General features: G+C 44.8%; 1 long non-coding RNA gene across 2 annotated transcripts in view; it reads right to left on the bottom strand.

Moving 5' to 3' along the window:
* The window catches only part of LOC148481594 (uncharacterized), a 192,190-nt gene that overhangs the window by 148,500 nt on the left and 29,968 nt on the right, over positions 1-13,722 (bottom strand). The window contains exon 3 of one of the 2 annotated variants that reach the window (XR_015871898.1): positions 3,957-4,111. The exons of the other annotated variant lie outside the window; for it this stretch is intronic. This is a non-coding gene — a long non-coding RNA (uncharacterized LOC148481594). Of the gene's footprint in view, positions 1-3,956; positions 4,112-13,722 lie in introns of those variants that run through there. 2 annotated transcript variants of the gene reach the window in all.

The following is a 13,722-nucleotide window of genomic DNA, read 5'->3' as shown; positions in this document are numbered from 1 at the left end:
AAATGAGTTAAGCTGGCAAAAGCACAGCGAAGAACTGTGCGTTCTAAAAAGATATCATAAATCCCCAAGGAGAGTCCAAGTGTGGGGCGATTGCGATGCCTGACCTTCCCAGCACTGGACGGGAAGAGGTGGCTCTTTCCACCATTTGCACGCCCCCTGCAAGTGCTGAAAGGAGCACCCACAGTCCACTTGCTGATGTGCAAATTGAAAATGTTACTGTTGAAGTACAACAGGATGAGGATACTGTACACTGAGGAGGAAGTTGGCGAGGAGGATTCTGATGGTGATGTGGTTTAAATCAGGCTCCGGGGGAGACAGTTGTTGTCCGTGGGATGAAAAAGCCCATCACGGTTATGCCTTAGCAGAAGACCAAACATTCCACCTCTTTGGTCTGGCAAAATTTCTATCCAAATCCGGACAACAACTGTCTTGCCATATGTACCATATGTAAAGGTGAAATAAGTAGGGGTAGGGACGTTAGCCACCTAGGAACATCCTCCCTTATACGTCACCTGCAGCGCGTTCATAAAAAGTTACTGTCAAGTTCAGAATCTTTGGCTAAGACTGTAAGCAGTCCAGGGATACCTGAATTCCTTTGTCCTGTTGTATCCAAGCACCTGCAAACCACACCATCAACTCCCTCCTCGTCAATTTCCTCCTTAGTCAGGATCGGAAGTAGTCCTGCAGGCCATGTCACTTTTGTGACTGACTCTCCTTTCCGGGTTTCCTCCGGAGGATCCTGCATTGCTATGCCTACTGCTGCCGCTGTTGCTGCTGGGAGTCATTCATCTTCCCAGAGAAGAAGTAGGAACACCACTACTTTTACTAAACAATTGACCGTCCAACAGTCCTTAGTGAGGAGGATGAAGTATGACAGCAGTCATCCTGAAGCAAAACGTATAACTGAGGTCTTGACTGCTATATTGGTGTCAGATGTGCATCCAGTATCCGCCATTGGTGCAGTGGGATTTAGACAATTGATGGAGGTAGTGTGTCCCCAGTTCCAAATCCCATCTAGATTCCACTTCACTAGGCAAGCAACACCGACACTGTACAGAAATGTCAGCAAAAGTGTCCTCAGTGTCCTGAAAATGCGGTTGTACCCAATGTCCACTTAACCACAGACATGTGGACAAGTGGAACAGGGCAGACTAAGGACTATATGACTGTGACAGCCCACCGGGTAGATGTATCACCTTATGCAGCAACAACAGCAGCGTCACCAGTAGCAGCATCTCAGAAATGCCAGCTCGTTCAAAGGCAGGCTATGCTGTGTATCACTGGGTTCAGTAAGAGGCACAACGCCGACAACCTCTTAGAGAAACTGATGGAAATCATCGCCCAGTGGCTTACCCCACTTAGGCTCTCCTGGGGATTTGTGATATCTGACAACGCCACCAATATTGTGTGGGCATTACATCTGGGCAAATTCCAGCACGTCCCATGTTTTGCTCACACAATAAACTTGGTGGTGCAGAATTTTCTGAAAAGCGAGAGGGGTGTGCAGGAGATGCTTTGGGTGGCCCGAAAAATTTCTGGCCACTTTCACCATTCAGCGACTGCGTGCCAAAGACTGGAGCACCAGCAAACACTCTTGAACCTGCCCCGCCATCACCTGAACCAAGAGGTTGTGACGCGGTGGAACTCAACCCTCTATATTCTTCAGAGGATGGAGGAGCAGCAACAGGCAATTCAAGCCTATACATCCACCTATGACATAGGCAAAGGAGGGGGTATGCACCTGACTCAAGCGCAGTGGAGAATGATTTCCGTGTAGTGCAAGGTTCTCCAGCCCTTCGAACTTGTCACACATGAAGTCAGTTCAGACACTGCCAGCTTAAGTCAGGTCATTCTCCTCATCAGGCTTTTGCAGAAGCAGCTGGGGAAAGTGAAGGAGGAGCTAACATGGAGCGATTCCGCTCGGCATGTGGGACTTGTGGATGAAGCCCTTCATTCGCTTTGCCAGGATTCCAGGGTGGTCAATCTGTTGAAATCAGACCACTACATTTTGGCCACCGTGCTCGATCCTAGGTTTAAAGCCTATGTGGTGTCTCTCTTTCCGGCTGACACAAGCCTGCAGAGGTGCAAAGACCTGCTGGTGAAAACACTGTCAGCTGAAGTGGAACATGACACGTCCAACAACTCCTTCTTCATTTTCTCCTGCAACTGGGGCTGCCAGGAAAAAACTTAGGTATCCTAAGCAACCCACTGGCGGTGATGCAGGGCAGGCAGGACCAAGTTTGGACATCTGGTCTGGACTGAAGGACCTGGCAACAATTTCTAACATGTCTACTGTCACTGCATATGATACTGTCACCATTGACAGAATGGTGGAGGATTACATCGGTCACAACATCCAAGTAGGCATGTCAGACAGTCCGTATCTGTACTGGCAGGAAAAAGAGGCAATTTGGAGGCCCCTGTACAAACTGGATCTATTTTACCTGAGTTGCCCCCCCTCCAGTGTGTACTCCGAAAGAGTGTTTAGTGCAGCCAGGAACCTTGTCAGCGAAAGGCGTAGGAGATTGCTTCCACAAAATGTGGAGATGATGTTCATAAAATTAATTATCAACTCTTCCAGTGAGACCAGCCTCCAGAACGTACAGAGGGACCTGTGGTGGTGGATTCCAGCGGGGACAAATTAATACTCTGTGAGGATGAGGATGTACACAACACTGAATAGGGTGAGGAATCAGTGGATGAGGAGGATGAGGATGACATCTTGCCTCCATAAAGCCAGTTTGTGCAGGGACAGATTAATTGCCAGCTTGTTTTGTGGGGGCCCAAACGAACCAATCATTTCAGCCACAGTCGTGTGGCAGACCCTGGTGCTGAAATGATTGGTTTGTTAAAGTTTGCATGTCCTGTTTATACAACATAACGGTGGGTGGGAGGGCCCAAGGACAATTCCATCTTGCACCTCTTTTTTTTCTTTGCATTATGTACTGTTTGGGGTCTAGTTTTTCAAACTGCCATCCTGTCTGCCACTGCAGTGTCACTCCTTGATGGGCCACGTGTTTGTTCCACCCACTCGTGTTGCTTAGCATAGTCATCCAGCTACCTCGAGGTGTGAGGTGTTCAGAATAGACTGGACATGAGTGTAAATTAAGGTTATTGAGGTTAATAATAGCATAGGAGCAGAAAAACCCACAAATTCTGTGATTTTAGCTGTTTTTATGCTTTTTTTTAAAAAAAATACAGATCCAAAACACAAAACCCAGAACCCAAAACACGGAAGGGTGGTTTTGGCAAAACCAATTCAGATCCAAAACACGAAGAAAGATCCAGATCCAAATCCAAAACACAAAACACGAAAAGTGGCCGATGCACACCCCTAGTGCAGAGTGTGTGGTGTGGGCCCATCCTGCATCCATTATAGATATGCCCCTGAATGTGCTTCTAGTGTGAAAAGTTTAGACAAGACAGTATAATGAAACCTTCAGTTATATAAGGTCAAGATGTTTTTCCCTGTGAAGAAAGGTGAGATAGGATTTGAAAAGTCTGCATCCTTGGTATGACATACTCTAATTAGAATGCAGCCATCACATTGGTGGGCCAAAGCTTGATTGCACATCTTGAAATTATAAATTAATTGTCTTAAAACACATTGTGCCAGTTGGTACAGGAGGAGTTGTGTTTGATCATTTGATCAGTATGTCCAGCAGCCTAATTTAATAACCATTACAATGAAGACAGGATCACATTTGTATTTATGCAAACTATGTTGGTGTGAAAAGTGGAGCCAGAGAGAAAACATCCTTATTTCCATGAATATAACCTGTTTAAGTAAGTAACAAAGAAGTAACAAGCACATTTATCCGAGGATCTCTCCCTACTTTCAAAACAGTAGTGGCGGCAGAAGAGGAAAAAAAAAAAAAACATTTTATTTTTTTAACAAAAATGAACACATAACAAATGTTTACTTTAATCCTGCATTTATTTCAGACGTACCTGTTCACATAGTCTGGTACATTTAAACAATTGAAAAAGAAGAAAAAGAAGAATCTCTACAGGATATACTGAAGTAAAGGTACCAGGGCAAGCTTGTATCTGTGGTTCTCCAAGTCCCAGCTTGTATTGGCAGCCCGACCATGCTGAGATCTGTGCTTCGCTATAAAAAAAAAAATATATATATATATATATATATATATATATATATATATTTTATAAATGTATGGTGGTGGTAAAAAAAACCAAAAAACTGTTTCAATAAAATTAAAAAACGTGCCACTGTTTTGGAAGAAAACTTTTTTTTGTTAAAGTAAACTGACACTGTCCGCCTACTTCTGTGACATCACAAGTTGGAAAGAAGTTGGCTGGTCTGATAAAAAAGTTGGCAGGTTGACAGGTCTGATGAAAAGTTGGTTAGATGTGTGGAGCACCATTTTAATTGGACAGACAAGTTGGACGGTTGGCTTGTTGGAGGAATGTTTGTCTGATATACTGTATGGCCAGAATTACAAGTGTAGCTAACCCCGAAGCTCCTGATCCAAATCTACCAAACCACACTGTCATGACAGCTAGTAAATAAGCTGAGCAGGAAACAGAACTGAAGTAGCTTGATACTGTATGTGGTGATTGCTTATTAAAATATTGTGCAAAAAAAGAAGCTGTAGTAGCTGACTTGCTCACAAAGAACAGTCCAAGGTCAGAAGTCCATAGGTCAGGTTACCAGAAAATAAAGGAATATAGCAGTATGCTTTGAAATTACAGTGCAGCCATCAAACACACAACTATAACTTTGCATAGCTCTGATGTAAAGGCCCCTTTTAAAGGGTAACAATCTAGAATGATCAGAGGCAAATGGAGAGAGATGAACTCATACTGAGCACCCTGAGGCACTGAGAAGAAAAACAGACAGCTGAAGAAATACACATTGAGCATGCTGATGGAACAGAGAAGTAAAAGTTTAGCCCTTTGTTGAACAAATGCACACATACTGTAATATAGATTAAAAAGATTGCTTTGAATCTTGTATAAAAAGTTCTGTTACAAGTTCCTAGATGTACTACTTCCAGAGCTCAGCATGTGAGTCCTTACGAGGTTTCTGGGCTGCCTCTAAAACTGTCTCCTCAGCTGCAGGTCCGGTAAGGCAGGTTACCTCTGCAGCACTCGCCACTTTGTGAGTGTGGTAATAAAATTATTATTCTTGTTAAAATGGTATTATGCCAGGAGTTTTTATCATTTTCATCTGATATGATGGCTGGAAATGATATTCTGTTGAAGAGAAGAAACTTCAACAATCTGAAATGCCCTAACCCCAAGTGGGGCTCAAGTAAACACTATGCCAGCACTTTGCTGTGTGATCTGGTTCTTTGTTTTACATCAAAGAAAGTGTGGTGCTAATGTTTATGGTGGAAACCTCGGGTCACCTCTAATCTTTCCACCACAAAGGGATTATATGTAAGAGATATACCACTCTCACGTGTGTGGTCATGCTCTGATATACACATAAGGATGAAGGGCGAGTTCAATGAACCACCCAAGGCATGCGTATATCAGAATACGACTGCGCACCCATGAGTGGTATATCTATTTTATAAAATGGCCTCTGTTGTGACAAAATAGTTCTACAAGGAGATGATGTAGGGTGAAAGAAACATAATAGGATATAAAAAAAACTAGTTTCAAAATAGACTGTTTAATTTGAATAATTATTAATGAATAAACATGTAACCGGATAACAGTGTAATTGAATTAAACAGTCTATTCTGAAAGTTCAACTGTTGTAACAGTTGAACATTAATGATAACTGTCACTTTAACAGTGGTGTCAGGTCAGTTATGGCAGATCTTGAATTTTTTTTTGTCAGAAATGTGTATTTCAGTGAGGCAGAGATGTGCTGTTCTTCTGTGCACAGTGTCACTGTGAAAGATGTTATTGTTTACACCAGAGGTTCCCAAACATGGTCGCCAAGGCTCCCCAACAGTTCAGGTGTTAGAGATATCCATGATTGAGCACAGGTGGTTAAATTCAATTGACTGAGGTACTAATTAAGGCTCTCATTCAGAGCCGCTCACTATTTGCGGTCGTTCGTTTTAAAAAAAAGGGGTGGCTATTCAAATGATCCTTTCGCACTTTGCGGTCTGTTCACGCCTCTAAGTCTGAACAAGCGAGCAAAACTTGCGGTCGAAATTTTGAAAAATACGCCCCCTGGCCGCTCGCACCATACGTCATGTCCGCTATTTATTAGATTAATCGAGTACATCGTACAGCGTATGAACTGCTCGCTATTCTTGTGGTTGGTTTTTTCAACCGCTATTTTGCGAGCAGTTCTGACTTTAAAAAAACCAAGTGACGTGGTTAATGACGCTGCTGTATTAATTATGCACTCCCTTAAAACGCCCGTTTTGACCTTTAAGCACGCCTGCGTTCTGATCTCCACTCCCCGGTTTCAAACACCTTCCCCTGCTACCACCCACATACGCCTCCTCCTCCTGTCACTCAAAGTAGCAGGCATTCGCTATTTAGCGAACAAACGATTTTCGGCCGCACTGACTGGTTCGCGCATGTGTATTACAATCCGTACGCATGCGCAGTTGTGTGAACATCGCTCAGTGCGAACGAGCGGCCGCTTACGAGCGGCTCTGAATCAGGCCCTAAGTCACCTGTGCTCAACCATGGATATCTCTTAAACCTGAACTGTTGGGGAGCCTTGAGGACTGTGTTTGGGAACCTGTGGTTTACTTTTTTGATACAGCTGTGTGATATGGTTTTGGTAACAGTGGGAAGTAGATCAGACGTTAGGTGTGCGGTCATTGGGAAATAATGCCTGGTCATGAGATCTAATGTGTCCAATCATGTTGGTGTCTCAGTATACCACTCCATTTTATAATGTAATTCTTTTTATATAATTACACTATGTATTTTATTTTCAAATATTGCATTTAGTGTCCTGAATGCCAATTATGAAAGAAGCTGAAAAGTGAAATCCATTTACAGTGCTGTGCATAATATATCAATTTCATTTAACTCTGTATTTCTGGTGTGGGATGACACTGTCAGATTAAGTGTAGCTGACTGCTATTTTTTGTGCTGAAATGTATCACTGGATAAGGGACAAGTTTTTTCAAAATCAGCTAACTTCATAAATTATTTCAAGGGTTATTATGAACCAACATTTTCAAAATACTTTAGTTCACCCTTAGGGGTCTATTTACTAAGCAGTGTTAGGAGACAGAGTGAAAAGTGATAAGGTACCAGCCAATCAGCTCCCAACTGTAATTTTTCAAACACAGTCTATGAGATGACAGTTGGGAGCTGATTGGCTGGTACTTTATCACTTTCTTATCACTTTTCATTCTGTCTCCTAACACTGCTTAGTAAATAAGACCCCTAAATCATAATGGGGTATATAGAACAATTTGGCCTGAAGATGAATGCAGTCTGCCTAGGGCTGATTCTAAGATGGACACAGACGTGGCTGCAGCTGCACCTTTATGTTGCCTGCAACCTATTTTGTTCATACTGAGATGCTCACATGCAGCGGTGCTAATCCATCTTGGTGTCTCTTTAGAAGCACCATTGGTCTCCTATGCAGGTTCAATTTCTTTTGTCTGAACATGGAATCCTATGTCAGCTGCTGTCAGTGACATGCCCACGCCTGCTAACCACCCAGAACATCCATTGAACTCCATGGCTCTTGCATCCAAATTTGCTTTGCATCTCCCAATGGGTAGCCATCAGAAAACATGCACAGTACAATTCAGACCAGGCCAATAGATAGCCTGCCTGTGCCCGGGTAATGACAAGGAGTGTGGCCTAATGTAAAAAGAAGTGGCCACAGCCCCTGAAAAAATAAGAAATAAAAATGAAGGTATTATCTGTGGTATCACGTAGCACCACTGCGCGCTCCCCAGTGTTTTGCCATTTTGTCCGTCAGCCAGGGTCAGTTCCTAGGGGAGGGATGCAATCATTGCTATCGCTCTCCCCCTCCTATCTGGTGCATGCAGAGGAGTCTCTCTCTACTCACTGCAGCCCAGCACTGCTGCCGCTGATAGAATGGGGGAGCAATGGATCCAGGCCCCTTCAGCAAGCTCGGGCCTGGATACAACAACAGTACCCGCTCCCCCCTCGGCTCCTCTTATTCAGACACATGTGCAAATATAGCAGGCAGCCAACTGTGTGCATCATCAACACTGCATCTACAGTACCTCTGAATCAAGACCCCTGTGTCTATAATCTATATTCATTTATTGGTCCATTGCATTATAAGCTGAAAGTTATACAGCTGCATGGTCCAATGGCCAAACAGTCAGATCGTGTTCATGTTGTAGTAAACACAATGGTTACCTTCTGGTGTTACTCTCAGTTTGAATTGTCAGTTAAAAGGAAATTTTTCCTAAAAACAAATGAACTGGAAAATATATTTTCTCTGAGCTATCAATGTGTATAAAATGGGAGGAGTCAAATCAATAAGTTCTCAAGGAAGAACCTTTGTGCTTATCCCCAGTGATTGAAAATTGCTTTTCAAAGAGAATAATGAATATCAAATGTTATTTAAATAGAATGTATTATGTTGTTTAGGTAAAAAATATTGAAAAAAAATTATGAGATGACTTTAAAACTACTCATTAAACTTTACAACTTTCAGACATGAAATAATGTGTCAGATTGTGTTTAGGAATCTATTGTTCTATTAGAAAATGTACACACTTTTGGATTCAAAATTGAGCATGTGTTTAATTTATTTTTTTGATACAAAGGCAGAAATTTGTTTTGAATAAGGAATGATTGAAAATAATTAAGATTTTACTGTAAAATGTTACATTATATTATACTGTATTACATATGGATTGGATAATTGCCTATAATGCTGCTGCACCTGGGGAGCTACAGTATATATTTATCCATAGGGAATCGGCATGTAATGCCGCCGGATGTATTGCCGGCGGACTAAATACCAACGCTGGAAGCCTGAACCGTTAGGATCCTGACTGGGGCTGGAAAGTAAACAAATTATGGAACATCAAGAGGTAGATATTATGAATAATATAGGGCCTGCTTCAGCCTGAATCACAATTGCAACTGCGCACGCAGATCGGCCGATGATGCATACTGCGCATGCGTATGCACCACAGTGTGCGTGCACAGGACAGCATTGCGTTTGCGTTGTGATTACGCACGCAGATAGAAAGCCGTCAGCATTTGGGAGTGGTGATGGGGGAGTGGTTGGAGAAACTCAGACGTGCCCGTCCGTTTGAACGCCGTTGCATGGGTGAGCATAAATTAGCCACTGCGATGGCATATACAGCCTGAATACTCACTGCGTGGGACAAAACTTGTAAATTCTGAGACAAGTCAGACCTGCTGTAATTCTGCGTGAGGGTCCGATGTTTCTCGATGTTACCAATGTATACACAGGATTGTGAGGTATTACAGATGTGAGACAGCGGTAGTGGATATCTCTAGGCTGGCTGAGTGATTGCAAACATTAGCATATTTTCGCAGCTGAACTGCGTGCGTAATTGCAACTGAGATCGATCCATGCTGAATGTAGTGCAGTATGCTTAAAAAAACTTAGGGCCTGATTCAGAGCCACTCGTAAGCGGCCACTCGTTCGCTCCGAGCGATGTTTGCCCAACTGCGCATGCGTACGGATCGTTATACGCATGCGCGAACCAGTCAGTGCGGCCGAAATTCATGTGCTCGCAAAATAGCGAATGCCTGCTATTTGGAGTGACAGAATGAGGCGTATGTGGGTGGTAACAGGGGAAGGTGCTTGAAAACGGGGAGTGGAGATCCGATCGCAGGTGTGCTTAAAGGTCAAAACGGGCGTTTTATGGGTGTGCATAATTAAAACAGCAGCGTCATTGACAACGTCACTGGGTTTTTTTTTAGCCAGAACTGCTCGCAAAATTGTGGTAGCAAAAACCAACCACAAGAATAGCGAGCAGCTCATACCCTGGTCGATGTACTCGATTAATCTAATAAATAGCGGACATGACGTAGGATGCGAGCGGCCAGGGGGCGTAGTTTCCCAAAAAACGACCGCAAGTTTTATTCGCTCGTTCAGACCTAAAGGCATGAACAGACCGCAAACAGCGAACGGTTCATTTGAATAGCCACCCCTATTTTCAAGACGAGCGAGCGCTAATTGCGTCCGGCTCTGAATCAGGCCCTTAATTCCAAATAATACTTTAAAAACATGTACGCGGGAAACAAAATTCTCTGTTTGCACCAAGCAGGAGTGGACCAGAAAAAAAAAAGACAGGGTGAGGCACCGTGATTGGGGGGTGACGTTGCCAGGTGAACATTCCACTTATAGCAAATGAACATCCCACTTATATTTTTAACAGCTCAGTAGTTGACACAAGTAAGTAGAAGTGCTTGTATGTAAATGTAAAGTAAATGGCCGGGAGTCACGTGGTCGTCTAAGCCAGGGGCCCCGACAGCCGCACTGGGCGTGTGGGAAGAAGGGGGCATGGCCTAATCGCAGGAGGCATGGCCACAGCCCCTTAGAAAAATATACAAATGTTTGTAGCGTGCTGGGGAGGGGGCACTGTGAGCCCCTCAGCCCGGCGCATAGCCAGTGGGGGGCGCGATCAGTGTAATCGCTCTTCCCACAGGCATAGGAGACTGCTGTGGCTGCTACTTAGCAGCCGTAAGCAGTCTCCCAGTGCAGCTGCTTTGATGTAAGAGGGAGGGAGGGCCGCTCCAGACCCGGACCCCTCCAGCAACACTCCCTCCAATCTTAGCACCCCTGGCCTAGGGCCTCAGATGCTTTCTGGATGTTGATAGTGAGAAATTGAGTTAAAATGCATTTTCTGCACTTCTGCCACCAACTGAGGGCCGGTTGCCACCAATCGATTACCGGCTTTTCGCCGGTAATCGATTTCCGGCGAAAAGCCGTTCTCGGCAAAAAGTTTTCACCAATGATGTCATTTCGCCTGTCGGAAACTTTCAGCCGTATTCAATTGCAAAGACTTTTCGCCAGAGTGAAAAGTCTGCGCCTTGTGACCAGCTGAAAAGATTCGCCTGTGAATGGAGGTGGAAAATAGTGCAGAATTGGGGGTTTGGTGTGCAAAGTTGCGGCAACACCCCTGCAGCCTTGGGACAATCCCCCAAAGGTAAACTGCGTCAAAAAAAGTTAAAAATTACTTAAGATCACCCCCAAAAACTACTTTCGTTTTGGGAGCGGACAAAAACAAAGTTGGGGGACAAAGTTAAAAACTAGCGAAATAGACTCCAGGGGGTCCCCCAAGTATGCCCCAAGCTTTTTTTTGGATTGCAGGTGTTTGCTGAAGGTGTTTTTTAAAACATCACTTTAGCGATTATTAACCATGCTTGCACCCATTTTTATGTACCACAAATTTGCTGGAACTGCTTATTTTTGCAATTGAATAGGGCAAAAAGCTGGGACGAGTGCGATACTTTTCCGGAGGCAAAACAAGCAATGATGGCGAAATCTCCGGCATGTGATAAGTGCCAGACTTTTTGCCGGCAATTGAACACGGCCCTGAGACTTAAAAGTTAGGCCACTTAAAACGAAATATAGCTTCCTACTTTTACTGTCATAATTCTTCTATGGACAAAGTGTGCTGATCTTACCCAAGACCTCTATATGACATTTTAACCCCAACTGTACTGGGGATTCTGCATGTTTGTTGCTGGTACATTAGGACAAGTAATTCTCCCTCATGCAGAGCAAATTGGAAGCTCTGACCAAACAAACATAAGGGAAGTAAAGGGCAAACATTGCATTTTTTGTTGTCTTTCAATAATATAACACACATCACAGAGCAACCTTAGCAGAAATATACAATTTTCATTATAGAATAAGCCATGGTTTCCAAAACTCGGTCCTCAAGGCACCCTTACAGTCCAGGTTTTAAGGATATTCATGATCATGTAATTAAACTCATTGAGGTACTAATTAGTAACCTGTGCTTAAGTATTTCTATCCTTAAAGCCTGGACTGTTAGGATACCTTGAGGACCGAGTTTGGGAACCACTGGAATAAGCAGTAAATTTTATTAAATAAAGAATGTCACTCCTGTAATGGTTCATCTTTAAGAAAACACCTAATTGTAGTAAATACATTGCCAGGCAATTTCTTAATGTACAATGGAATGTCCTCCATACAATGCAGATAACATTCTAGTGAACGCAATATCATACAGAGCTAATTTTAGATTATGACATACAAAACAACCCATCCTAGTCAAACAAAATGCAACGCAGAACATATCAATGACTGATTTATAATACAGAGGGGAAATCATCAAAATGCTGGATTTTGCCATAAACCAGGAGTTCTAGACTACAGTCGTCAATTTACAAACAGTTAATGTTCTTTTGGATGCCTTTAACTGGGGCGTAGGGAGAGCGGTTCCAGTGGAGCGCTTGCTCCAGGTGCCGAACTGTCTGGATGCGCCGTGCGCTGTGCCTGTTGGTTTGCAGGAGGGCGGGTTGGGACAGCGGGAGAGTCCCCACTTTGAACTGACTGGCCGACTGCAGTTCTAACGGCCGCTACCACGATCGGAGCTCAGCTCCAATCGGGTGGTAATAAATGAGCTTCTGCGCATGCGCAGAAGCTTGTTCAATAGTGAAATGGCCATGGGAGGACTGCTGAGCATCCGTAGCAGCTCCTCCCATGGGCCATTGCGGAGGACGTGAGTGACACCTCACAGCTCCGCCCCCAGCAGGCGGACTCAGAGTCAGGAGCCGGAAAGGGGAGAAGTTGAGTGAAGGAACAGGGCAGCCATGGAAGTCGGGACTCAGGTAGGACCAACTGCTTCTCTCACCCACCCTTTGTACCTCACACTACCAGCTTCTCTCACCCACCCCCTTTACCTCACACTACCTACTACTACCTCTCATCCACCCCAGCACCTCACACTACCTACTACTACCTCTCTCACCCACCCCCAGCACCTAACACTACCTACTACTACCTCTCTCACCCACCCAGCACCTCACACTACCTGCTTCGCCCACCCACCCCCTGCACCTCACACTACCTGCTTCTCTCACCCACCCCTGTACCTCACACTACCTGCTTCAACTACACCTCACACTACCTGCTTCTCTCAACCTGCACCTCACACTACCTGCTTCTCTCACCCACCCACCCACCCCCTGCACCTCACACTACCTGCTTCTCTCACCCACCCCATGTACCTCACACTACCTGCTTCAACCCTGCACCTCACACTACCTGCTTCTCTCACCCACCCCCTGCACCTCACACTACCTGCTTCTCTCACCCACCCCCTGTTCCCCACACTGCCTGCTTCTCTCACCCACCCCCTGTACCTCACACTACCTGCTTCTCTCACCCACCCCTGTACCTCACACTGCCTGCTTCTCTCACCCACCCCCTGTACCTCACACTACCTGCTTCTCTCACCCACCCCTGTACCTCACACTACCTGCTTCTCTCACCCACCCCCCGCACCTCACACTATCTTCTTCTCTCACCCACCCTCTGCACCTCACACTACCTACTACTACCTCTCATCCACCCCCAGCACCTCACACTACCTACTACTACCTCTCACCCACCCCCCGCACCTCACACTATCTGCTTCTCTCACCCACCCTCTGCACCTCACACTACCTGTTCTCTCACCCACTCTCTGTACCTCACACTACCTACTACTACCTCTCATCCACCCCCAGCACCTCACACTACCTACTACTACCTCTCACCCACCCCCAGCACCTCACACTATCTGCTTCTCTCACCCATCCACCCCCTGCACCTCACACTACCTGCTT

The sequence above is a fragment of the Taudactylus pleione genome, unplaced genomic scaffold, assembly GCF_031769625.1.
Source record: "Taudactylus pleione unplaced genomic scaffold, aTauple2 ptg000573l, whole genome shotgun sequence".
NCBI classification, from domain to species: domain Eukaryota; kingdom Metazoa; phylum Chordata; class Amphibia; order Anura; family Myobatrachidae; genus Taudactylus; species Taudactylus pleione.
The sequence above is the reverse complement of the archived record's forward strand: the minus strand, read 5'-3'. Positions and strand labels throughout refer to the sequence as shown.